Here is a 26922-nt window from a genome sequence, read left to right on the forward strand (position 1 = left end):
TTCAGTTAGAAGCCAATATAGGCCTTGGAAATAAGGTGTGCAGACTCTTTAGCCAATCAGTGACTTAAATTAAGGACTTAAAAGTGCACATAAAAAAACAGCACAGTGGCCCTCCAGATCCATACTATATAGTTTATCAGCACTTAATTAATTTGGCATTATTTTAAAAAATGTTTATAGAAGTTATATAATTTAATGAAAATAGCACTGTGAAATTGAATATATGTAGATCTTTATTAAAATTAGTTGAGATTTTTAGCCCCCTCTACATTTCATGCATGGTAGTGCATCAACATTCGCATTATCCTCCAATAGGGAGACGGCAGCATCAACCCTCAACTTTCTCAACATGACCTGGGTTAGTAAGTTATGGATAGTGCCTACAATATTACTTCTTGGGGGTTTGTGAGAAAAGTTTTCATTATTTTCATTTTGAGATTATCTAGCTATATTACCTGGTATTTACATAATAACATATTCACCCTTCCCACAGGGTGTTTGTGTGTGCAAACACAAACCTGCATACGCACATGCAATCACATGTACACACACATACATGCAAATGCAAGTACAAATGCAAATGTTGGTACACACACACACACACACATCTAAACAATAACAAGTACAGAGGAAACATTAATGGTCACCGTGCAAACTTCCATCGGATTTTCTCTTATCGAATTACATATAAATCTGTGAGGATTATCAGTGTAGGTATTCTGCTTAATCCTCTAAATCCAGCATGAACACTTCTGTTTTCATTGTTTTATTATAGATTTTTTAAAATTCTTACATACATTGTATATTCTTAACCCTTTCGTTGTAAGAATGTCCTGACTAGAATACAACCCGTGAATGCAGCCTGGACATTAAAGACGTTTAATTTATGTTCGGCTTGACTAATGTAAATTTGCATTCAGTTGACGGTAATTGCATTGCATACAAGAGAGTTGTAAAAGTAGGCATAAAAATAAGAGTATTTTCAAAATTCCCAAAGGGCCACGTAGAATTAACTGCGTATTGCCATGATTTGGTATTTTTATTGCATATGCAGTCGACAGAAGTCTGTGTATAGTCAGATTTTGGGGCGTTGAGAGATTTTTTTTTTCTTCTTCACTGAGACGAAACTGGACAGGGGTTTGGGCGGGGACGTGCTCGTGCGTCCTCGTATCCGCTTGTCCTCACTACTATACCGAAACAACGACACACATCGCAGGAACAGCGCAAACTGCAGCGTAGCGGACCCGCTGGGGTTCCCTTTGAATTCGAGCTCGCGAGCGCCACGACGAGTTAAATGCGCCCCCCTATCACAGTAGGAGAAGACCGCTGTGTGTAACTTCCAGCACACGTTGATCGTTGTGCGCAGCAGAAAGGGCAGTGTGCGTATATGTGTGTGTGTGTGTGTATACTCTGGATGTGGGACTGAGTTCATTCTCGCTGCCCTGGGCTCGTATTACAAAGACAGGAGAACGAGGGAGTGCACGGAGGAGAGAGTTCCGCTATGCAAACTGACAGCATCGTATGTCTTGATTCCCGAGATCTTGAAAGAAAACAAAGGGGCCGAAGTGTGTGACTTAAAAAAAAACTAAAAACTAGCAAAATAATGGAATAATCTAGATTTACTGTGTTTTGCCGGACTAACGATAACGTGTGGAAAACGGATACGAATTCGCTTAGACGTCAGTTTACGGACATAGCCAGACACGGTGAATATTGCTTTTATTACAGAAGCAGTGGACGGAACGCCGCGCAACAGTGAGCACGCCGTAAAGGTAAGTTTGTGTTTTAAAATCTGTAACAAAACCACGTCCACAAGAATATAATGTATTTGTGCGTTATCATCGCGTTAAATACGACTGTTATTTCAGTGTGTTCGGTTTGAAATCCTGCGAAAAGGAGCAAGGGAAAGAAAACGACGATACAGTCGGTTGACTGTTTAATCGCATTCGCAGGTCGGGCTGTGTTCCAACTGTTGCCAAAGCATTTAAGTGAGGTATTCGCTAAATGCATTGAAATCTATGTCTGTATGATATTCTTGCTTTAACTTTATCGTGAGTCGTCCTCTGTAAACGTAGCGCACTGCGGTCAGATGAGCTGGAAGCGACTCAAATCCGCTCTTTGTCGTGAAAAAACCACAACAAATATATCAGAAGAAGGTGTCATATTTCGACGCGCATTTTCACAGTGCACAATAATTTGATAAAGAAATGGAAACGTTGGCAGTTTCGTCACCGTGGTAGTCAAACAGTAATTGCATTAACTCAAATCAAATTGAGCTGTAGCTTGCTGATGCCACGTTTAAGGTTACAGTGAACCGTTTTATTCTACTTTATGGTAAAGTAAGGGCGTACGGTTTTAACGCGGGTTTGAAAATAATTCTGTGCTTTTGTTTGCCGCTTATATTTATTGTGAGACAGTTTGATGGCGTATGTTCCGTTTTAGACCTTAATGGTGAGTGAGCACATATAAATATCCCCATTATTTTTCCATCTTCCCCCAGTTTAGCTTGATTGCGGAGTTTATCTTAACAGTTATTATAGTAATCGTGCTCAGTGGGGACTTGAAGTATAAACACGGTCTGTTTTCTTTCTTCTTGCTTTCTTTTAAACGGTAATGAAATAAGTGTTAGCTGCATCTGAGCGATTACAGTAATTACGGCGTGACCGGTGTAGGCAGGACGGCGGAACCGCGCTGGACAGAAGCTCGGGAACTCGACCCCTCTGTTTGATTTGAGACGGACAACAGACTAAAAAGCTTCAGCCAAAATTTAAAAGTAGTTGTGTCTGTAGTACAAATGTATATCTGCAGATATGTGTCACATATTTATACCTATGAAAATCAGCATGTGGGTAGGCTACGGTCAAATGATATCATCTGTGATAAATATATTCCGTAGTGCAGAGAAAGATACATTTTATTCCAGTTTTAAGACTGCATTGTGTGTGTGTGTGTGTGTGTGTGTGCCATGTGTGTACTATGTGTATACACATTTTTGTTTGTCTGTTTGTATTTGTGTGTGTGTGTCTGTTTGTGTGTGTGTGTGCGCACACGCTGGCATTTTGGTTGGGCAGGGGGGGTGGGGGGTGCAAGCACACTTAGCACTTCGCCCCAGATGTTAAAGTATGTATTGAAAGTCAGATTGGGTCCCCGCTGGGTTGATCTCTTCATTGTCACAACACAAAGGAGGCAAGGTCCTCTCTGCTCTCTTCGTATGCTGATTCACCCACCAACGAGGCTTCAACCCCTGGTGCTCTCAATTCGTTTTAATGACGAATAATGAAATAATTATTGGTGGGTGTTATTTGTGTTTTTTTGCGGAGAGTGCGAAGCTTGTCTGTGACGCAATTTGCCAGATGTCCCCTCACGCTCGGTACCAACACGGTCTGAGCAACAGAAAAAAAAAAGAAAAACACAACTGATAATGTCCCTGTCAGATGTCTTTATGGAGACCTGAACATCTTGACAGGGACATGGACTTATGTTACATTACGCTCATTTAGCAGAAGCTCCTATCCAGAGTGACTTACAAGGTAAGAGGACATAAGTGCATTCACCTGATTTATATGTGCAATAATGTCAGACCTGGCTAACGACCAGAGCTGCGAGTATATCTGTAACGTCGCTAAAGCGCTGATGCAAGTTAGCTGCGCTTAACCCGGGCAGCGAAATACAAATCTGGAATACACGGAGAGTGCATCCATTACGAGGCCCTCGGAAGGAAAACCTGAAACCATATAAATGCTATAAGCTGAGGTAAATGATGTCATCCTTTTACAGAGCAGTGTTTGTGAAAGGTGTTGGGAGTTGGGCTTTGAATCACACACACACATACACACACACACAAGCCTTTTGATGTCTTACTGGAAGGAATTGAAGGAATTGCAAGGTTACCGAACTGTAGATGGTGCACAGCCAGGCTTATTGAATATTGTACCGCGGTCCGTGAGTCTGGATGTTGCATACATCAATACCAATAAAAAGAACTAGAAATAAAAATGTCCATGTTAGTCAGAAATGCTGTTCAGAGTTCAATGTACAACTTTATGACTTTTCTGATGTCAACAGTGTGCTCAGCTGCGGGGGAAAAAAAGAAATAAATATCACCTGCCACTTGTAGTCAGCCTCTCATTGGTGAGGTCAGGGACAGGAAGTGATGTCATGGAAGTCCTGTTTCCTTCAGGAACTTCATTAGCACAATTCCAAGGCCCTTCCTTTGATGTTCATTGTGACTTAGAAATAACATTTGAGGGCCATCCAGGAAGCCAGATGGATGTATGGTGTTGGGACTGATTCCCTCAACCTTAGGTTCTTGCAAGAAATTAAGGTATATTTTTGTTCTTTAGGGAACAGATTTTCAAAAAATGTACCCTGAATGTACAAGAATGTTCTGTTTGGGCATTAGACAAGTGCCTTTTACAAGCAAAAAAGCTACAATAAATGATGTATTGCTGGCTAGGGGTACAATTTTATGTACCGATAGAGTACCACCCCACTGATAAGCATTTGTAGGCACTTTCTGAGAGTGTATGTCTCTCTCCCTCCCCTTTCTTGTTCTCTCACTTCACCGCCATTTTACTTCAATTAAATGCTTTATTGGCACGACATATTTTACAGTGCATGTGGTCAAGCCTTCTGTATCTGCTTATACAATTATAGTATAGCCCTGACAATTTAAAAGCGCAATTATGACAGTAATGAAAAAGAACTTCAAAATAAGTCTCTCTCTCTCTTTCTCTCTCACTCCCTCCCCCTTTCCTTTTCTCTCTTGCTCTCTGTTTCCATCCTCCATCTCTGCTGTCCTTCTCTCTTTCTCCACCTCCCTCCCTTCCTTCCACCCCTCCGTACCTCTGTTTGATGAGCAGGGGTGACCCTGCTTCAGCTCTGTTTCGGGACTGGGGGGGGGGGGGGTTCTCCTTCTGGAGGTAATAGTTCTGTGCAGTTATCCTAATGGGAGGGGCGGCGATCCGGAGCGGGCGGGCAGGCAATTTGGGCGGCGATTCGGGCTAACGCTGGCGAAAGCGCGGCGCGGCGGAGCCCGGGATCAGGTAGCGCTGCGGTGCTGATTGGCTGCGCTCGGCGGCGGCGGCGGCAGCGGCAGCGGCAGCGTCTCACGCCCCGGCTTCAGGGTCGCTGTGCACGCGTGCGGAAACGAGCCGGAGTGTGTGTGTTGGAGTGTGTGCCGGAGTGTGTGCCCGGAGTGTGTGTGCGGAGTGTGTGTTGGAGTGTGTGCTGGAGTGTGTGTGCCCGGAGTGTGTGCTGGAGTGTGTGTGCCCGGAGTGTGTGCTGGAGTGTGTGTGTTGGAGTGTGTGCCCGGAGTGTGTGTGCGGAGTGTGTGTGTTGGAGTGTGTGCCCGGAGTGTGTGTGCGGAGTGTGTGTGTTGGAGTGTGTGCCCGGAGTGTGTGTGCGGAGTGTGTGTGCTGGAGTGTGTGTGCCGGAGTGTGTGCTGGAGTGTGTGTGCCGGAGTGTGTGCTGGAGTGTGTGTGCCCAGAGTGTGTGTGTTGGAGTGTGTGCTGGAGTGTGTGTGCCCGGAGTGTGTGTGCGGAGTGTGTGTGTTGGAGTGTGTGCCGGAGTGTGTGTGCCCGGAGTGTGTGCCCAGAGTGTGTGTGCGGTGTGTGTGCCAGGAGTGTGCGTGTTGGAGTGTGTGCTCGGAGTGTGTCTGTGCTGGGAGTGTGTGTTCCAGAGTGTGTGTGTTGGAGTGTGTGCCAGAGTGTGTGTGTTGGAGTGTGTGCTGGAGTGTGTGTGCCCAGAGTGTGTGTGCCGGAGTGTGCGTGTTGGAGTGTGTGCCCGGAGTGTGTCTGTGCTGGGAGTGTGTGTTCCAGAGTGTGTGTGTTGGAGTGTGTGCCCGGAGTGTGTGTGCGGTGTGTGTGCCGGACTGTGTGTGTTGGAGTGTGTGCTGGAGTGTGTGTGCCTGAGTGTGTGTATGCAGCTGTGGCTCCAGGACGAGGGTGACACGTCCACACAGGGATGTGAAGTGGGGCTGCTTCTTTTCTTTTTTTTTCTTTAGAAACAGCTGGCACGCACATGCGCATCCGCACACAAACAGTGTGTGTATGTGTGTGTGTTTGTTTCTAGGTGGCTTTGTGTACAGTATGTGTGTGTGTGTGTGTGTTAGTTTGTGACCTTGTGTGTGTGTGTGTGTGTGCGTGCGCGCGTGGGTGTGTGTGCGCATGGGCGTGCGTGTGTGTGTGTGTGTGTGTGTGTGGGCGCGTGTGTGTATGTAAGTGGGTTTGTTTTCCATCCACTCTTTTCCTCTCCCTCCTCCGATGGCCCTGCAGCATTAAATCATGAGGGCCAATGATCTCCCTCTCGCCCGAGAGCAGCGCTGGGGACCGTGTTTACACAGAGCGCTGTTTGGGATGTGAAATATGGGCGAGTGTGTTTGTTCCGTGCCCGAGGGCTCTGTCCCGGGGGGTCGCTCCCTTTCTCAAGTGTCCGGTCCAGGTGTTCGGCTTCGTTCGCGCCCAGCTTGGCTTTGTGTGCCGGCTGCCATCCTTCAGAGCGAGGGCAGCTGCGTTTTAACTGCCATTGTGGTCATTGTAAGTGCGTTGTGGGGACTGGTCAGTCAGTGTGTAAGTGCGTTGTGGGGACTGGTCTTTCAGTGTGTAAGTGCGTTGTGGGGACTGGTCAGTCAGTGTGTAAGTGTGTTGTGGGGACTGGTCTTTCAGTGTGCAAGTGCGTTGTGGGGACTGGTCAGTCAGTGTGTAAGTGTGTTGTGGGGACTGGTCATTCGGTGTGTAAGCATGTTTTGTACAGGTCCTTTTTTTGTGTTCAGTGTATTTTGAGGACTGGTTAATCAGAGTGTAAACGTGTTGTGTACTGAATACCAGCAAGTATAGGAGTGTGAGAGGTTTCATGAACCAAATAATGGGCAGAGCCAGAATGAAACCAATCAAAACATTTTGCTCTCCATGGCAGAACACGATATTTGGTTCAGATCTGTGAGTCACTGATAACGTGGCAGCTCCACCCATTTTTGGTATCACGAATCCTCACTCCCCAGCCCCTGGGTGCTGGCCAGTTGGCGGGAGCATGTGCTGTTGTGCACTTAGCATGTGTTGTCAGTGCTTAGCGTGTACTGTCGGTGCTTAGCATGTGTTGTCGGTGCTTAGCGTGTGCTGTCGGTGCTTAGCGTGTGCTGTCGGTGCTTAGCGTGTGCTGTCGGTGCTTAGCGTGTGCTGTCAGTGCTTAGCGTGCGCTGTTGGTGCTTAGCGTGTGCTGTCGGGGCGGCTCTCCAGTGCGGTTCAGCTAAGGAGCGAGCGCTGTCCTGCGCAGATCTTCAGCCTGTCCCGCGCAGGCACAGAGCCGGGGGCTGGGCGGAGGACCGCGGCGCTCCAGTTTGTTTTCCCAGCTCGGGGTCAGAGTTTGTTTTTATTGGTGCCTTTTTCTGGCATTGTTTGGGTCCCGCTAGTGGCCGCGTCTTCCCGTGTGACCGCACGACAAAGCTCTCAGTGCCAGGAAGTGCTGTGGACAAAAAAAATAAAAAGCTTTTGGTGGGCGGGCGTGTACAAAAAAAACCAACAAAACTAAAACTGGCCACTGAGCCGGGAGGAGGGACGGAGCTGTGAGACCGGGAGGCCGAAACTCTCGCCCGTCCTGCCTGGGGGGGCGCGGGTGCCGCCCTCAGCAGTGGTGCAGTCCTGCCACCCCTGACCACCCCTGACAGCTCCCAGGGTCCGGGCCAGTCTCCAGCCCACCGCCCCTGCTGCCCCCGCCTCACCCCGCCCTGCCCCGTCCCGCCTGCCCGCCCACACTCCAAGCCCAGCTGCACAAACCCTTGACCCATGGGACAATGGCGCAGGACTGTTAGGAGAGTGTTTGGGGGACCCCCTCCACCCCACACACACACACACACACACACACACACTGTCTGTGGGTCTGTGGTTACTCCCACGTCCACACTGCCTGCAGCAGGGCCGACCTTTGACCCCTCGGCTGGCTGTGGTCCGCCTGGCCCCCTGCTGGGTCTTTCCAGTCGGTTGCACCCTGTCTGTCTTGTGGAAAATTCAGAGAGAGAGAGGGAGAGGAAGAAAACAAGAGAGACAGAGAGGTAGAGGTAGAGAGAGAGCGAGAATGAGACAGAGCGGGAGAGGGAGGGAAAAAGAGAGAGAGGGAGTGAGGGAGGGAGGAAGAGAAAAGGGCAGAAAGAGAGGGAGAGTGAAAGAAAGAGAGAGGGAGAAAAGGGCGGAGGGGGGATACTGTGCACCTAAGAGGGAACCTGAGAAGGAGAGATAAAGCTGAAGCAATGGTCTACAATTACACCATCAATCTCTCCCCTCTCCATCTCCATCCCCGTCTGGCTCCTGATCTCTCTCTTCTTGCCCTGTTTTTCACTCACCACAACTGTATCTGCCTGTACTTCTGCCTACCCACCCCCCCCCCCACACACCCTCCCAATCCACCCCCAAACCACCCTGTTTCAGGGCATATGGAACAATTTATCAGGGAGCTTATTTTTTGCGCCTATTAAGCAAAGTCGCTCTCTCTCATTTTCTCTCCCCCTCTCTCTCTCTCTCTCTCTCCCTCTCTCCCTCTCCCCCCCTCCCTTCCTTATCTGAGCAGCTAGAGAAAGGCAGTGTCTTTTTCATTCTGATTTTTTCCCCCTCTTGACGAGCAGGCCTGGGCCTGGTGCAGTAGTGACAGGTGGAGGTGTAGTATCTCATCTCCCTCCTTCGCCTGCTGGGAGGGGAACTCTTTTGTCTGCACCCCCCGCCTGCCCCCCTCAAGCTAAGCTCTCCTAAACCCTAAGCTTCAACACGGCAGAAGATCAATAAAGCCGCTTTTAAAGTAGGGGGGGTCTGGGAAATAATAGGACCAGACAGCTAGGTAACATCCACACAACTCTCCACTTAGAGTAGAGAGTTGTGGGGGATGTCTACCTTTCTCTATCTCTCTCTCTTTCTCTCTCACTCGCTTCCCCTCTGTCATACTCTCTCTTTCCCCTGCTCTCTGTCTCTCCATCCCTCTCTCCCCCTCCTCTCTGTCTCTCCCTCTCTCACCCTCTCTCCCTTCCTTCCCTTCTCTCTCTCCCCCACCTCTGTCTCTCTCCACCTCTCTCTCCCTTCCTCCCCTTCTCTCTCTCCCCCACCTCTCTGTCTCTCTCCATCTCCATCTCTCTCTCCCCTTCTCTCTCTCCCCACCTCTCTGTCTCTCTCCACCTCTCTCTCCCCCTCCCCTTCTCTCCGTTTCCTCTCCCCGTAAAGCAAGGAGGCAGGGGACCACATCTCATAAAACTAATGAATTCTCTTCGACACCCCCCCCCCCCCCCACAACCCGCCCCCGCCGCCCTCAAACCTCTTAAAAGTTCCAGTGTTACAACGCCTTTCCGTGTGCAATTTACTCTCCGTGATTAAAACTCCTTAAATTCATATTTCTTTAGGCTTGGTGTGAAGGCTCTTTCAGATAATTAATTGAATTTTAATTAATCTAATGTGCGTGCGCATTTATATTCATGTGGAGAAGTGGGCAGCGACGTGCGGACCAGCCAGTAGCCGCTATGCCTCATGGGAGTGGCTCTGAAGTGCTTGCTACCGTGTTTTTGCGGGGAGGGGAAAAAAGAAAAAGAAATAAAATGAGGTGTGCTGTTTTTCCACTTAGCTGCGTTGTATTGTGTTTGTGAGCTGTCCTGCCCATTGTGCAGGCAGGCTGGGGCTGAGCTGTATTGTCAGTGACGGCGCGGTGCTGCATGGATTGTTTTTGCCGCTCGAGCGTTGTTCTCTGCCGTTTGCACGGAGCTCTGAACGCGCGGGGGAGGAGGGGGGGGGGAGCAAATCGACTCGCCGGGCCGAGTTTGATCGGTGTTGGCACACGACCGGTGTCTTTTTTTATTTTGGTTTGTTTCCTTTTCACACCTGGTAGCCACGCCCCTTGATCCTCAGAGCACTGTGTAGCAGAAAGCGTGGGGAAATTAAATCTTTTTTATTTTAATTGGATTTTTTTTAAACGGTGAATTATGACAGCGCCGCGATGCGTTGTGATGTCACCGCGGCCCGCGTCCTTGCGCTGAGCGCCGCCGTAGCCTTGCTGCATCGCGGCAGGCTGTCTCTCTCCCCCCGCGGCGTCGCTCAGCGATCGCTTTGCTACTGCAGCTCGCGAGCCTGTTTATTGACATGCCTTTCTGTGCGTGTGTGTGTGTGTGTGTGTGTGTGTGTGTGTGAGAGTGAGTGTGTGTCTTTGCCAGTCAGCTTTCATTCCCTTCTCTCTCCCAAAAAAAACAAACTGAGTCGCAGAGTCACCGAATTCACTGAGTCATGCGGGCTGTTAGCTGTCAGCTGTCAACCCCTCCCCCCCCTCCCCCAAAAACAACCCCTCACACAGGCCTCTACTCCTGTTTGAATTATGGACTCCCATGATGCACCGGGGTGATAACTCTCCGGCAGCTGGACGAGAGGCCCGCCCAGAGACTGGCTTAGCCCTGAGCCGGCGATGGTCTCCTCAGGACAGCGGGCAGTGATCAGACGAGACCGGCGGAGCGTTTCGGGGGGTGTGTTTGCCCCCCCCCCCCCCCCCCCCCCCCCCCCCTCGCTCGGTGTAATCGTTGCCCGCCTCAAACTGCCTTATTGATTTATCGGAGAGCCGGGAGAATGTGACGCGGGGGCGGGGCTTGTCTCTCAGCCAATCGGCAGGCGTCGGGGCGGAGATCCGGACTCCCCGTCGCGGGGTCTGCTTCCTGTTCGTGTTGGCACGGGGGGGTGGGCGATGCCGGACCCCCACCTTCAGCACCGTTTATCTCCTTCCGCTGCCCCGCTTGTTTTTCTCCTTCGGGTCTGCAAGGCCAGCTTCTTGTATTTTTTTTTGTTTTTTTGTTTTTTTTTTTTGCTTTCCTTGTTTTAGCGATAACAGAACAGCGAGACGTTCTTGTTTAAAAGCCAAACACAGGCGGACGGGAGGTCGCTTGCTTGTGAGCCTGGTTCTTCCTCCTCTCCTCTCCTCTCCTCTCGAACCCGCAAAGCTAATCGCCGCTCTTTTTTTTTTAAAATAGCACTTTTTCTTGGCCACCTCCCGATGGGCATTTGTTCAAACCATTGATCCATTCGCAGCTTAAACAGAATTTAATAGGGAGCATTACTCTTTTAACAGCCTCCGTTAGCGTATTGCCGGGCTATCGATCGGAGACCCGTATAAATGAATGAGGAGGGGAGGGAATCCACATGTGGAAAGACCATTCCGCCCGGAGTTGGGCCCCGTTACTCACAGGTCATACCCGCATGGCTCATTTTTTCCTGCCCGGTTGAAGTCGGCCGCCTGTCCCATTAAGAACCTGAGAGATTGTGTCTGGCCTGGGAAGGTTGGCTGGTGAGCTCACAGGGCTAGGGGAGGTTAGCGGGTGAGCTCACGGGGCTAGGGAAGGTTAGCGAGTGAGCTCACAGGGCTAGGGAAGGTTAGCGGGTGAGCTCACAGAGCTAGGGAAGGTTAGCGAGTGAGCTCACAGGGCTAGGGAAGGTTAGCGGGTGAGCTCACAGAGCTAGGGGAGGTTGGCGAGTGAGCTCACGGGGCTAGGGAAGGTTAGCGGGTGAGCTCACAAGGCTAGAGAAGGTTAGCGGGTGAGCTCACGGGGCTAGGGAAGGTTGGCGGGTGAGCTCACGGGGCTAGGGAAGGTTAGCGGGTGAGCTCACGGGGCTAGAGAAGGTTAGCGGGTGAGCTCACGGGGCTAGGGAAGGTTAGCGAGTGAGCTCACGGGGCTAGGGAAGGTTAGCGGGTGAGCTCACAGGGCTAGGGAAGGTTAGCGAGTGAGCTCAATGAGCTAGGGGAGGTTAGCGGGTGAGCTCACGGGGCTAGAGAAGGTTAGCGGGTGAGCTCACGGGGCTAGGGAAGGTTAGCGGGTGAGCTCACAGGGCTAGAGAAGGTTAGCGGGTGAGCTCACGGGGCTAGGGAAGGTTGGCGGGTGAGCTCACAGAGCTAGGGAAGGTTAGCGAGTGAGCTCACAGGGCTAGGGAAGGTTAGCGGGTAAGCTCACAGAGCTAGGGAAGGTTAGCGGGTGAGTTCACGGGGCTAGGGAAGGTTAGCGGGTGAGCTCACGGGGCTAGGGAAGGTTAGCGGGTGAGCTCACAGAGCTAGGGAAGGTTAGCGAGTGAGCTCACGGGGCTAGGGAAGGTTAGCGGGTGAGCTCACGGGGCTAGAGAAGGTTAGCAGGTGAGCTCACGGGGCTAGGGAAGGTTAGCGGGTGAGCTCACAGGGCTAGAGAAGGTTAGCGGGTGAGCTCACAGAGCTAGGGAAGGTTAGCGGGTGAGCTCACGGGGCTAGAGAAGGTTAGCGGGTGAGCTCACAGAGCTAGGGAAGGTTGGCGGGTGAGCTCACAGGGCTAGGGAAGGTTAGCGGGTGAGCTCACAGAGCTAGGGAAGGTTAGCGAGTGAGCTCACGGGGCTAGGGAAGGTTAGCGGGTGAGCTCACATGGCTGGTCTCTTGCTCCTTGGGGAAGTTCTGCACACGGCTCATCTGCTTGTCTCATGGGGCAACTCCAGACAAATCATAATTATTAACATACAGTTTATGCATATAGCGTTTCTCATACAGGTTCACAAAGAGCTTTGAAGACAACGGAAAATGAAACGAGCATAAAATAAGAATTAAAACACAAGCAAGCATGGTTGTGCATTGTGAGCAATGGCAATAACAGAAGAAAAGCAATAAGTCCTGCAGTTATATATATACCAGGAATAAAAATATCAGAAAATCAAAAGACAATTACGGAGAGTAAAGCTTTTTCTTGAGGGGCAAGAGATGTGTAATTCGTTGAAGCTCCGCTCGCTGTACGTTCACGCTTTCAGGTCACAGTCATTCCCTAGCAACCTGCCGACAGCCAAGGACAGTGCTGCCAGTCTCACAGCCTTCGAGTGGAGAAGCCCCCCCCCCCTCCCCCCCGCCTCCCTTGCGCCCACTGCACCGCCGCTGCCACACTTGGTTAATAACCAGGTCACATCTTCACCTGCCCACCCCCCCCAAAAAGACTCTTCCTCGTCACTGTCAACTCCACCCCCCACCCCCCCCCCCCCCCCCTTCCTTTCCCTATGACACCATGCAAGTCCACTTTGTCTTGCATGGCGTCCTGTTCCACGGCTGTCGTGTGTGGGGTGGGGGGGGGGGGTGATTACCCCTGCGGCATCTCGCTGTATCAGCCCTGGCGAACGGCGATAGCCTGTGGAGAGCGGGGGGGCCAGCGGCGGTGGCGCCCTGCGTTTGAGGTGTTCTCATGGTGTTATTCAAGCCGTCGGCAGGCTCCCCGGGAGCTCCGGAGGTGCAGGGCTTGTTTTTGTTATTGCCGTTATTAATATAGATGACTTCACCGGGGTCCTTAGAGCCTTTGCAGTGCTCGCTCTGTCACTTTCTCTCCCTCGCTCTCTCTTTCTCTCTCTCAATCTCACACACACACACACACACATACGGACACACACATTCTCAAATATATATCTCTACCTCTCACATACACAAACACCCTTCTTCTGAATATCTCAATGTTTCTGTCATTGTCTCTCAGTCAAAATGTACAGACACACACACACATGCACACTCACACCCACAGACACACACAGATGCACAGACACCCACACACACACACACACACACACACACCCTTCCTCTGAATCTCTCACGGTGTCTCTTTCATCTTTGCACTTGCTCTTTGCACCTGTAAAGTTTTGCAGCACTGTGCCTGGTCCAGTGCCTTCAGTGCTGTAACTGGTGCAGTCTGATCTGTGCTGTACCTGATGTGCTGTATCCCAGAGCAGCTGGAACACACCCTGCTGTACCTGATGTGCTGTATCACAGAGCAGCTGGAACACACCCTGCTGTACCTGATGTGCTGTATCACAGAGCAGGAGCATGTCTACTGGAACACACCCTGCTGTACCTGATGTGCTGTATCACAGAGCAGGAGCATGTCTACTGGAACACATCCTGCTGTACCTGATGTGCTGTATCACAGAGCAGGAGCATGTCTACTGGAACACATGCTGCTGTACCTGATGTGCTGTGTTACAGAGCAGCTGGAACACACCCTGCTGTACCTGATGTGCTGTATCCCAGAGCAGCTGGAACACACCCTGCTGTACCTGATGTGCTGTATCACAGAGCAGGAGCATGTCTACTGGAACACATCCTGCTGTACCTGATGTGCTGTATCACAGAGCAGCTGGAACACACCCTGCTGTACCTGATGTGCTGTATCACAGAGCAGCTGGAACAAACCCTGCTGTAGCTGATGTGCTGTATCCCAGAGCAGCTGGAACACATCCTGCTGTACCTGATGTGCTGTATCACAGAGCAGCTGGAACACATCCTGCTGTACCTGATGTGCTGTATCCCAGAGCAGCTGGAACACATCCTGCTGTACCTGATGTGCTGTATCACAGAGCAGCTGGAACACATCCTGCTGTGCCTGATGTGCTGTATCACAGAGCAGCTGGAACACATCCTGCTGTGCCTGATGTGCTGTATCACAGAGCAGGAGCGAGCCTCCGTTCGGCCCGCGGCTCTGGGTCTGAGCGGGGGCAGCGGGGGACGGCGGTGCCACGAGACGGGGATTAACCGAGTGTCCCAGAATTCTCGGCGCCTCGCGGCACTACGTCAGCGTGCAGGCTGTCCCCCGGGAAACCCCGCTGAGACCAGGAGAGAGCAAACACATGAGCTCACCTGTGTGTGTGTGTGTGTGTGTGTGTGTGTGTCCTAGACACTCATACACAGAAACAAGATCGCAACCTCATTAATCCTAGCACTTGCGCTCTCTCTCTCTCTCTCTCTCTCTCTCTCTTTCTCTCTCATATGTCAGAATACTTTATTGGCATGACACATTTCAAAATATGTGTTGCCAAGGCTTTACAAATGTTTTCTTTCTTACACACGCACACACTCACACACCCACACACATTTTTTGCCAGTGTGTTGGCAGGCAGTTCAAATAGTTGAATAAAGAGGAATTCTTATCGAAATTCTGAGATATCCAGAAACAGGGGGGCTTCTTGTCTTGGTCATCCCTCGTTCTCTTCGGTTTCCCGTTTCAAGGAGGACGAAGAGATTCCTGACCTCGGAAAAAAGCACGAAACACGGCCGGGGAACGGTCCCACCACCAATCTTCAGGTTCGGAGACCGGACCGTTCGGAAAGGTTATCTGGCCGAGATTAATGCCGCGTTCTGTAATCGTTTTGGTCGGGGAGCGGGTGTTACCGCTGCTCGTACACAGGGGGGGGGGCTGTCTGTGCGGAGGGCCGTTTTTTTCCCCCCGAAAGCGAGTGAGCGACCATCACTTGATCATTTATTTTACTGAATAATTCAGCGTGCGCCACCGGACGCACCGCACAGGATCCAGAATCCTGCAGGCATTCCTGCAAAGAGGAGAAAAGGAGGGGGGAGGGGAGAGAGGGGGAGAGAGAGGAAGATGAAGAAAGGGAGAGGGGTGAGAGGGAGGGGGAGAGTGATGGAGGTTGAGGTAGCGAGAGGAAGAGGGAGAAAGCCAGAGAGAAGGAGGAGGTGTGGGAGAGAGAGAGAGAGGGAGAGAGAAAGAAGGGAGCGGGAGGGAGATGGTGAAAGGGGGGGAGAGGGAGATAGAGGGAGAGAGAGAGAGGGAGGTGGAGGACAGGCAGGGAGGGAGAGAGATGGTGGGAGGGCTGAGGAAGGGCAGCGAGTTTGGTTTTGACTGCAGTCCTGGGAACGGGGCAGTTTATCAGTGGGTGTTTCTGAAAATGGGATTTGTTTGCCTTCGCTGTTTTGCTCGGGAGAGGATGTTCAGATAAATCTATGGTAGCCTTGGGGCCTGCTCTTGCAAAGGGTATAGCAGAAGCCAATTATTAATGCAAGATATTCCCACCTATTCACACACACACATACACATACACACACGCACAGATATATACCACACAGCAATCTCACGCTTGGACACACACATTCTCTCGCACACATACCGTACACGCACACACACACACACACACTCCCACATCCACACACCCACACACACACACACACGCAGCGGCAGCCTGCTCTCTGGCCCGACAGCTGCAGCCTCTCTCACACACGCCAGCGCTAGCTCCAGGTGCTCCGTATTTCACGGCTGCCCTGTGAACACGCTGGCACTGCTGGGGGAATAACAGCCGCAGCTGCAGGCCGAGCCGCCGCGGCCAAAGCTAGCGCGGAATAAAAACAGCTCCTCGGCCAATCACAGCCCTGGGTAAGCACAGGCATGGCCAATCACATGCTCGGCCAATCACAGCCCCGGGTAAGCACAGCCATGGCCAATCACAGCCCCGGGTAAGCACAGCCATGGCCAATCACAGCCTCGGCCAGTCACGGCCCTAGCCAAGCACTGTCTCGGCCAATCACAACCCCAGGTAAGCACAGCCATGGCCAATATCACAGCCTTGGCCAGTCACAGCCCCAGCCAAGCACAAGCACAAGCACGGCCAATCACAGCCCTGGTCAAGCACCACCCCAGCCAATCACAGCCCTGGCCAAGCACAGCCCCGGCCAATCACAACCTTGGCCGCTCTACAAACAACCGCCGCTTAGATGCAAAGAAGAGATGAGCCACGCATGTGCTTTACGTTTAAGTTTCTTAAGGATCCTCATTAGCTAGTCTCAGACAAGCTAGTCTTTCTGGGGTCCACGTGAAACATGCAATTGCAACACAAAAGTAAAGTTTTGAAAAATGTGAAAATCCACACACTCAGGCGACAGACGGCGAGAGCTTTTTAAAACTCGGATTTAGGCGAGGGGGTCGACGGTCAGAATCTGCCGTGACTTTTCGGGTGGACACATGGACCATATGCGTTCAATAGCCGTGACCCCAGCTGCGCCCGTGGCTAATCGTAAGCTCTTCGGAGAGCGAGGTCAAAGGTCGCGCTGGATGGTATTTATTGGACGAGAGCAGGAATCTTTGCCTACCGCTGCAATACAGCGACCGGCCTCCTCTCTTCACACCTGAGAGAACGTTCCGGGAATTACCTGTCGAAGGCACCGAAAGGACTTTTGACCTGATTGATTGTGATGTCACAAGTCAAGGCTCTGTTACGTCTCCACATTTTTCAGCCCTGAAAACATTGGCTATTAAAAACTGCATTGGAGGAAAAAAAATGAGTGCGCAACCTTTCTTTTTCAGTTTCACAATTTTCATTGCTTCATTTAGATATTTTACTGAACCGCATTTGACAGAAGCCTTTTTTTAAAGATTGGAATTGATTTTTAGCGCTGAAGATTTTTTTTTTCCCTGCTCTGTTTTCGAAACGTTTGCTTTCCACATATATTCGGTGCAATATATTATGACATGTCTTGGTTTGCCTGAATTAAAAATGACTGATTTTCAAAAAGGGTTTTCTTTAAGGGGCAGGTATATATTTTGTGACCTCGTATTTCTGTTTAATGTTAGATTTTTTTGAGGGGGAACATGAGCAAATCAATGCCAACCACTAGAAGGTCAGGATGTAAAAATGATTTCTGCAATTCTCCTGAGCCGCTTCTGTCTTCCAACTGAATAATTACCCTGGCAACAGCTAATTGGGGAACATGGGCTTGTTGGATCAAAGTTCTCTCACTTTGAAAGAAAAGCCATTGTGTTTTAAATCACCCATCTCATTGCATTGAGCACACAGTCGAACAAAAGCAAAACAAATTAGAGAGGATTAAAAATTCCACAGATGCCACAGTTAGATCTTCATTAGCAATTTATCATGTCAGAACAAGGCAGATTCACCAGCATTTTTTAACTCGCTCTTTTTTAGATTCATCTTTACCAGCATGGAAATGAATTTCACTGTCTTCAGCTGTATCCTCTAAATTGGGTACTTACTAGTCTGGAACCCTTTGGTTTCACATGTATGAAAACAAATTGTCTTTTAAATGTTGCGCCCAACTTGGGGCTGAGCGTGTCCAACTCCCCATCCCGACTTGGAATGGCCAACTACCTCCGACCGCAGCAGATTCGGGAGACCGTGGACATCCACGGGTTCTCCTCCAAAACCCGTGGTGATGCCCGTCTGCTTCTTTAAACCCCTCAGACTGCTCCTAATCTCACATGGGGCGAGATTAGATGCTATCTAGGCTGTTGGTAATCAGGGCACTAGGTACAATTTAGTTAGGACAATGGCAAGCATTGTTAGGGCTGAGTGGCCTGTTCTTGTCGTTATGTTGGTGGAGTCGGAGGAGGACCTTTCTTCTGTGGCTTTGGACAAGCAGCCGATCGACCCTCGGGGGCTGGTAGAGAGTGGTGGAAGGCTAATCCCTAACTGGCCGAACCCTCGCACACCCTGGGCGACGTACTCGCCAATTGTGTGTCGCCCTGTGGCTCTGGTCCGGATTCGATCCGAGAGCGTGGGGCTCCTCCACACACCACAGCACAGTGCCTTACCCGAACGGGCCACCCAGCAGCCCTCCAATGTGTTTTTCTTTTTCTTTTTTTTCTTTTTTTTCCCAAGATCTCAATTTGTATTCCTTTGAAAGAAGAGAGATTTAATCCCCGAGCAGTGGGGAAGGAATCGGCGGGCAACTTTAATATTTTCGCTCCCCTTTCTTCAAACAATTCTGACGCAGCGAGCAAATTTCAGGTGGGGAATGTAGGTCGTGGTGGCATCTTCTCTCCTTCTCTGCCTTTCATCCCCCTGCCTGTCTCTGCCGGTCTTTCAGGAGCGAGACTGTCGCTACGCAAAAAAATATACGCGCAGCCGTATACCCAATTAGCATAAAACAAGTTTCGTGAGCTTAACGCGGTAACCTAAAGCTCGCCACCGAGATGTTCCTCTCCATGCGTTTTATTCGTATTGTTTGTTTTTTTTTTGTTTTCTGAGTTCAAAGACGAGACGAGTCTCACGCTACGCTCTGGAGTCTTGATACGCCGGGCTATGTATAGCCGAGGCAGCGCGTTTAATCCGCGAAACGCGGCGGTAATGAAAGTCTGCCGTTCCCGTGGAAATGAGACACAGACCCCGAGTTGCACTGAGGTAATGCTGCAGGGTCGTTAAGCTGAGTGTGCAATGCGGAGGCACACGCAACCTGGGCTGGTTCATTTCCAAGGCCAGCTTCGCTAGCTGCAGTTGCAGGCGAAACTGGGGGGGGGGGGGCGGCGTAGGCACAGGTTTTGGTTTTGTTCTTATTCCCAGAACTACAACACCTGATTCTGCTAATTAACTAAACATGGTCCCCAATGAAGACCTCGATAAGTAGAATCAGGCACCATACTGCTGGGCTTCAACAAAAACCTTCCCCCACGTTGGCCCTTTTCAGATAAGACTGCACACCCCTGCTGAAAAGGTTTTTTGGTTTGATATCCTACTAAGACCCGCCAATACATTTTTGTCCCCTGTAGGGGACGTGAGTCTCTGGTCTTACTCTCAAAAACCATATATTATTCTACCGTGCTGTAACTACAACAGGGCATTCAGTAAAACATGTATTAACAGTAAAATAAATAATACTTTTTTTTAAGAAAGGTGTTTTTTTTTGTCATCCGAGACACTTGTATCACGTCAAAAAAAAAAAAATTTAAACACTTGAACTTTTCTTCCTGCCGGAGGGGACCGTCTTTGGTGCGTACAGCCGTTTGTGAAATCAAACCAGAATAATTGGTTGGAATGAGATGGAGCGCCCACGCTGGCCCTGCGGGAGGGGTGCCGCGTTCCCCCGGTGTAATTAATGGCGTGCTCGAAAAGGGGGGGATCGTGATTTCACAGAGGGTTTGACGGAGGACGAGGTGTGAGATGGGGAGTCCTCTTTTCCGCCGGGTCTGTCTCGAGCGCGCGAACGAGTTCGTTTGCGACCGAAAGCCGTCGTGGGGGACGGGTCGGTGTGCCAGTTTCTCTCTCAGCGAGGGGAAAAAAAAAAGCTGTGATCAGCACGCTTAATTCAACAGGAAAAGCTGACCGGCTCGATTGATTTTGGCTCAGGATAATTTTTCTTCAGCGCGTCCAGCAGTCATGGGGGTTAAAACCTGCGTGAGCTTGACTGGAGCTGGAAAGTTGTGTGCAGGTGTTTTTCAAATCCTGCTTGTTTAACCCAACCCCTGGGGCTCCGGTTTCTGGCCAATTTTACGCCTTCTGTATGTGCGTATGTGTGTGCGTGTGTGTGTGTATCGTTTGTGTGTGTGTGCGTTTGTGTGTTTGATCGTGTGTGTGTTTATGTGTGTGTGTGTATGCGTGCACATGCTTGTGTGCATTTGTGTGTGTGTGTGTTTGTGTGTGCATTTCTGTGTTTGATCATGTGTGTGTTTGTGCATGTGTGTGTGTGTGGGGGGGGTATGTGTGTGTGTGTGAGAGAGAGAGAGAGAGAGAGAGAGAGTGCGTGCGTGCGTGCGTGCGTGTGCATGTGTGTGTGTGTGTGTGTATGTGTGTCTGTATGTGTGTGTGTGTGTGTGTGTGTATGTGTGTGTGTGTGTGTGTACGCACGTGTGCATCCATGTGTGTAAACAGGGTGCATGCGGTTTCATGTATATGTATAGGCAGCATTCGGTATTTATATTTATGCCACAGATTTAATTGACAGGGTTTTCACACACTGCTAGTTCTGGGGTTAGCAGCTGGGCTGAGGATGGGATGGGCGGGTCAGGGTTCTGTCCCAGGTGGGATATTTCACTAGGATCACACATTTGGCAGTCTCCCCCCTGGGGGATCTAAAACCGCAGATTGAGTCATTAGCACAAGCTTACAGGTCGTTGGTTTGAGATGCTTGCCAATTTTTGTGTGCCTATTTGTGTGCGCGTGTGCGTGTGTGTGTGTGTGCATGTTTTTGTGCATGTATATGTATGCGTCTCAGGCTGCCACACTCAGCATTACACACCAACACAATGCAGGTTTGTGTGCTATCATGTGCTGTGTGTCACGGCACATTAGCATGTAGCCCCTGCTCCCCCCTCCCCTCCCCTCCCCTCCCCGTGTCCTCGCAGGCTGCCGGAATCTGCGCGCCCGCCAATCCGCGTAATCCCGCGCAGCGCTATCTTATTTCCGCGGGGACCCGATACCGCGAGCTCCTCTTTTGTACCTGACTAATACCTGCCGCTCCGCACAGATAGCGGGATCGTAGCGCCGCCGCCGCCGCGTCTTATTGTGGCCGCCACGCGAAGCCGCCGCCGTTGCCGCCGCCGTTGCCGCGGGCGTCGAGCGCGTCCGGCTCGGTGCTTGGGAGCAAGGCGCGCGGGGTCGCGGGTCCGTGACGCACGCGCTCAGTGTGAGGGCGCCGAGCTTCCCTCAGAACCGCGAGAACCATGAGAGAGCATTCATAATGACTCTGGGCCTGCGAGCTTCTAATCTGCCTTTCCCTTTGTGACTGTGTATGTGCCAGAGTGTGAGGCTGTGTGTGTGTGTGTGCTTGTGTGTGTCTGTGTGTGTGGTGCTTGTGTGTGTGCATGTATGCGTCTGTTTGTGTGTGCTTGTGTGTGTGTGTGTGTGTGTGTGTGTGTGCGTGTGTGTGCTTGTGTGTGTCTGTGTGTGTGTGTGCGTGTGTGTGTGTGTGTGTGTGTGTGTGTGTGTGCTTGTGTGCTTTTGTGTGTGTGTCTGTGTGTGTGCTTGTGTGTGTGTGTGTATGTATGCGTCTGTGTGTGTGTGTGTGTGTGTGTTAGAGTGACTGTGAGTGATCTTTTGGTCTTTTGAGAGGGCCATTATGTGTTTATGTGTATCTGCGTTTGTGTATTTGTGTGCATGTGTGTGTGCGAGCATGTGTGAACGTGTGCGTGTGTGTGCTTGTTTGTGTGTGTGCGAGCGTGTGTGTGTGTATGTGCGAGTGACTGGGAGTGACTGTGAGTGATCCTTCAGTCTTTTGAGAGGGACATTAACCTGATTGAAAGCAGATTGCCCCCCGCCCCCTCTGCTCTCCCCCCCTTTTGCCAGCCCAATGTGACCTTCAGTGGGCTAGGCTTGGACTGCTGCACACTCCCACAGGAAGTCTTAAAGCAAAAAAAAAAAAAAAAATACACTGGGGCTTCTTTTACAAGCCAGACCAAGAGAGAAGAAAGAACGATTTTTTTTTTCTGGAGCGAGCGAACGCGATAGAGAGAAGGAGAAATAAGACAGAATGATGTCGAGAGGGAAAATCAGATAGGAGTGAGCGAGCGCGGAGAAAGACAGAATTTAAGAGACGAGAGGGAGAGTAGGGGACAGGGAAAAGAGGCGGAGGGGAGGACTCAGGAACAGTCTCGGGGAATGATAAAATGACGTCTTTACGGGTGAACAAAGCAAGTAATGATCGGCCTCGAGAAAACGCATCTCTCAGAGTGGTGGGTAGGGCGGGAGCCGGCGTTATTTTTCATCAGCGGTGCGGGCGGAGGGGACGTCTGCGACTTGAGGAGTGTGTGAAGAATCGCGGACTGCGTTGTCGCGCGCTCTGATTGTGGCGCCCAAGAGCTGTCTTGGATTGTTCCAAGCTTAGTGAATTGCCTCGGATAATGGTGTCAAACAAATAAGCCGATAATTTGTACCAGTAGAAAAAAAAGAAAGAAAAGAAAAAAGAAAAAAAAAAAAACCTCCAGAAAAAAACAGACGAACAAAAGAACGTGTGTGGAGAAAACAGCTGGGGAGGGGCAGCCTCAGGCGATGTCTTTATTGTGTGTGTGTGTGTGTGTGTGTGTGAGCGTGAGCGCATGTTTGTGTGTGTGTGTGTGTGTGCGTGTGTGAGCGCATGTTTGTGTGTGTGTGTATATGTGTGTGTACGCATGTTTGTGCGTGCGTGTGTGTGTGTCCGCGTTTGTGTGTGTGTGTGTGTGTGTGCGTGTGTGCGTGTATGTGTGCGTGCATGTTTGTGTGTGTATGTGCATATGTGCGTATATCTGTGTGCATATGTGTGTGTGTGTGTGTGTGTGATGAAGTGGAATGGAGAGGAGGGGGAGTCAAACACAGGGATATTGGGGCTGATCATAAATAGCTCTGGTGTGACAGGATACCCATTCACATGCAGAGAGAGGTAGGGGAGGGGGGATGGTAGGGCTCGGGAGGAAGAGAGGGAGAGAACAAGGGAGGGGGAGGAAGAGATAAGGGGAGATTCGGAAGAGAAGAGCAGGAAATGAGAGTGGAGGAGGAGGAGGAGGAGGAGGAAGGAGGGGAGGCCTTTGTTCGACGAGGCCGCAGAGCAGTTTGGGCGTGGTGTTGAAACGACACGCAGCCGTGTTCCTGTCTGTATCGCCAAGCCAACCAATCTTGGAGACCTTGCCGACCCTCCTCCCATGATGCACTGGAGGCGGATATCTTGCCCACGATGAGCTCTCTTCCTGACTCCCAGCAGCTCTTATCGATTTATTTGTTTTTTATTTTCGTGTTGTTTGTGCTGAAGAGCTGCTTTCATGAAGCGGCTCAGTCAGAGAGCGGAACCCAAGCAGAACCCAGAATAGAACCCAGAGCAGAACCCTGAATAGAAGCCAGAGCAGAACCCTGCATAGAACCCAGAGCAGAGCCCTGAATAGAATCCAGAGCAGAACCCTGAATAGAAGCCAGAGCAGAACCCTGAATAGAACCCAGAGTAGAACACAAGCAGAACCCTAAATGGAAGCAAGAGCAGAACCTGGGAAGAACCAGAAATAGATCCCAGAGCAGAACCCTGAATAGCACCCAGAGCAGAACCTCGGGGGCTGAGCATCGGCCACACGGCCCGGGCCGGCCCGGTTCCTCTTTAATGTTTTTCCTCAGCATGAGAGGCGTCGGCCCAGAAACGGCGGCTGCACCGCCGCTCTTTCCCTTCCTTCATCCCTCGCTCCTTCCCTCTGTCTTTAAAAACAGCGTGGGCGGTCCGTGACCCGAGAAAGGCCGCCTTCCTGCTGACCTGGGTTTGGTTCTGCCGGCGGGGTCAGGGACATGAACAGGGAGTGTGGGAGGGCCACAGAACAATTTGCCCCCCGAGGAAACTGGTGGGCGGTCAGTTGCTTGAGATTAGTATTCAAGAGGGTATGTGTGGATAAACATACACTTTCTCTCTCTCTCTCTCTCTCTGTCACACACACACGCACACCTACGCACACACACACACACACACACACACACACAGAGACTCACACACACACACACATATCAGCCCATGGTGAGTGACGGGTGCGTAGCTGCAGTGAACACAGAACTGCATGCTGGGTAAAATGGCGGGTACACGCTGCCCTGCTCAGGCAGGTATATAAACGATGGAAAAGCCTGAGGAGAGCGCGATTGCGTGTGGCGTCTCTGCGCCGGAGCTGGGATAGGTGCGCCCGACCGCCCCCCCCCGCCGCCGGTTTTCGCGGACGCTGCGTTCGCGGGGCTTCCCTGCTCCGCGGGGCGTCTGACGATTCGGGGGTTCTGTTTAATTCGGCGCGGGCTGACGAGCCCGCCTCTCCCGACTGCGGTTCGCTTCCCCCCTCTAATCTTCCCCTGCCCTTCGTACCGATTCAAGTTATGGAGACTCTATGGTTTTCGGCTGCGATGTTTCTATGGTTCTCTCTGCGTTTCTCTTCTGAGGGCTTGTTGTGGATGTCTGCGCTCTGTCGTTTGCGCAGTCTGGGTTTTGTGCTTGGCGCAGTTAACTCGCAGCAGCGCTTCGGTAACGTCGCGTCTCGCGCTCGCCGCTCTCAGAACGCCGTTAGCCAGGTCGGACGCTACTGCTCATGCTAATCAGATGAACGCACTTACCTTCTCTTACGCTGTGCTTTGCTGAGGACGAGAGGGATGAACGTAATGGAATAATTGTATGTGGGTACTCTGCGATTGAGTGCATTTACGGTCCTGGGTGAATTTGTGCGGTTGTCAGCGTGCCAGGATGTTTTGTGTTCGGCACTGGGGTTGTGTCTTTGGGTGATTTTAGGTTATGATATATTGTTTTCTTTGTGTCAGTCAGGGTTGTGCTGGGTTGATGTGTATCTATGGCTTTAATCTACTGGTGGCTGCGGTATCGTTTCGAAAGTATTTGTGTTTTTGTCCAGTGGGTGACTAAGAGTATGATGTGTGACTGTAAGTGTTGTTGGGGCATTGTCAGCTACACTGTGTGTGTTAGTGTGATTGGGGCATAGGCAGCTACACTGTGTGTGTTAGTGTGATTGGGGCATAGGCAGCTACACTGTGTGTGTTAGTGTGATTGGGGCATAGGCAGCTACACTGTGTGTGTTTGTGTGATTGGGGCATAGGCAGCTACACTGTGTGTGTTAGTGGGATAGGCACATAGGCAGCTACACTGTGTGTGTTAGTGTGATTGGGGCATAGGCAGCTACACTGTGTGTGTTAGTGTGATTGGGGCATAGGCAGCTACACTGTGTGTGTTAGTGTGATTGGGGCGTAGGCAGCTACACTGTGTGTGTTAGTGTGATTGGGGCATAGGCAGCTACACTGTGTGTGTTAGTGTGATTGGGGCATAGGCAGCTACACTGTGTGTGTTAGTGTGATTGGGGCATAGGCAGCTACACTGTGTGTGTTAGTGTGATTGGGGCATAGGCAGCTACACTGTGTGTGTTAGTGTGATTGGGGCATTGTCAGCTACACTGTGTGTGTTAGTGTGATTGGGGCATAGGCAGCTACACTGTGTGTGTTAGTGTGATTGGGGCATAGGCAGCTACACTGTGTGTGTTAGTGTGATTGGGGCATAGGCAGCTACACTGTGTGTGTTAGTGTGATTGGGGCATAGGCAGCTACACTGTGCTGTACACCATTTCAGTAACAGGCTCACTCATTCATTCACACACTCAACCGCTCACTCAATCACCCGCCCAACCGCTCACTCACTCATTCACACACCCCATTCACTCACCTGCTCCAGCATCCGTCAACACAGCCTGTCATCAAGGGCTGACAACACAAGGTCAGAGAGAGAGAGAGAGAGAGGGGGATGGAGAAAGAGAGACTGAGGAGGGGTGTCAAAAGAGAGCGAGAGAATGAGAGAGAGAAGGATTGACTGTGGAATTTGAATCCGTCCACCCCGGCAGTGTGATGGAAATGAGCTCCCTGTTCACAGGGCCCTGATGCGTTTGGGCTTTAATGAAGTGCAGCCTTTGGAGGGATAGGGAGCAGAGGCGGCCTTGATGGTGCGTCTCCCGCTCCTGGACTGCTAATGCGTGTCAGCGGGGGGGCGGGGGGGAGGGGGGGGGGGATTGCCTTGGACAGAGCGAGGAGTCAGTATGTCTGCTGGGGCTGCTACTGCTGCTGCCTCTGCTTGTGGTACTGGTGATGTTGGTGTTAGCGATGGTGGTGGTTTTGGTGGAGGTGTTGGTGGTACTGCAAGTGTTGGTATTACTGATGATGGTGAGGGTTATGGTGGAGGTTTTGTGGTACTAGTGGTGTTGGTGGTGTTGGTGTTAGTGGTGGTGTTGGTGGAGGTGTAAGTGTTGGTGTTAGTGATGGTGGTGGTGTTGGTGGAGGTGTAATTGTTGGTGTTAGTGATGGTGGTGGTGTTGGTGGAGGTGTAAGTGTTGGTGTTAGTGGTGGTGTTGGTGTTAGTGGTGGCCCAGGTATCAGTTCCTCATCGCTGAACCTCATTAGAACAGAGTGCAGCTGATTAAACAGCTCTTCTGCTGTTACTGCTATTCCTGCTGCTGTTTCCTGTTCAAACAATGGTCTGCCAACACACACGCATGCACACGCACACACACACACACGCATGCACACGCACACGCACACACACACACACGCATCAGGCCGTGGCGAGTGACGGGTGCTCTTGGCCTAAAAAGCATCAGCTGTGAAATGTCGGATCAGCCCCATAGCCCCACTTCAAAGCCCCGCCCAGACTTTAAAAGCCTAGACCCTCAGTGGGAGGTAACCACCCCCCCATCCCCCCAACCCTCTGCCCCCGGTCTGCAGGAGCAGTTAGGCCTCTGCTTTGGCAATCAGAGACAGGACTCGTGTCTCCGAGGAGGTGGGGGGTGGGGGGGGGTTGTGGGGGGTGTCCAAGCCAGTTCGGTGGAGACGCGGCGGTAACAGCTTGCCGCCCTTGAGACGCCGCCACACCGCCATGCTTGCATCACGCACCGCGTGCGGGCGCTGGATTAGCATAGCGCGGGCGAGCCCCGATCACGCACAC

General features: G+C 51.2%; 1 protein-coding gene across 1 annotated transcript in view; it reads left to right on the forward strand.

Moving 5' to 3' along the window:
• Positions 1-1166: 1166 nt before the first annotated feature.
• The window catches only part of sema4c (sema domain, immunoglobulin domain (Ig), transmembrane domain (TM) and short cytoplasmic domain, (semaphorin) 4C), a 45741-nt gene continuing 19985 nt past the window's right edge, over positions 1167-26922 (forward strand). Inside the window, exon 1 of the mRNA XM_035379727.1 lies at positions 1167-1772. The gene's annotated coding sequence lies outside the window, so the exon portion shown is untranslated. The remainder of the gene's footprint in view (positions 1773-26922) is intronic.

Source organism: Anguilla anguilla, chromosome 10 (genome assembly GCF_013347855.1).
Source record: "Anguilla anguilla isolate fAngAng1 chromosome 10, fAngAng1.pri, whole genome shotgun sequence".
Taxonomy (NCBI): domain Eukaryota; kingdom Metazoa; phylum Chordata; class Actinopteri; order Anguilliformes; family Anguillidae; genus Anguilla; species Anguilla anguilla.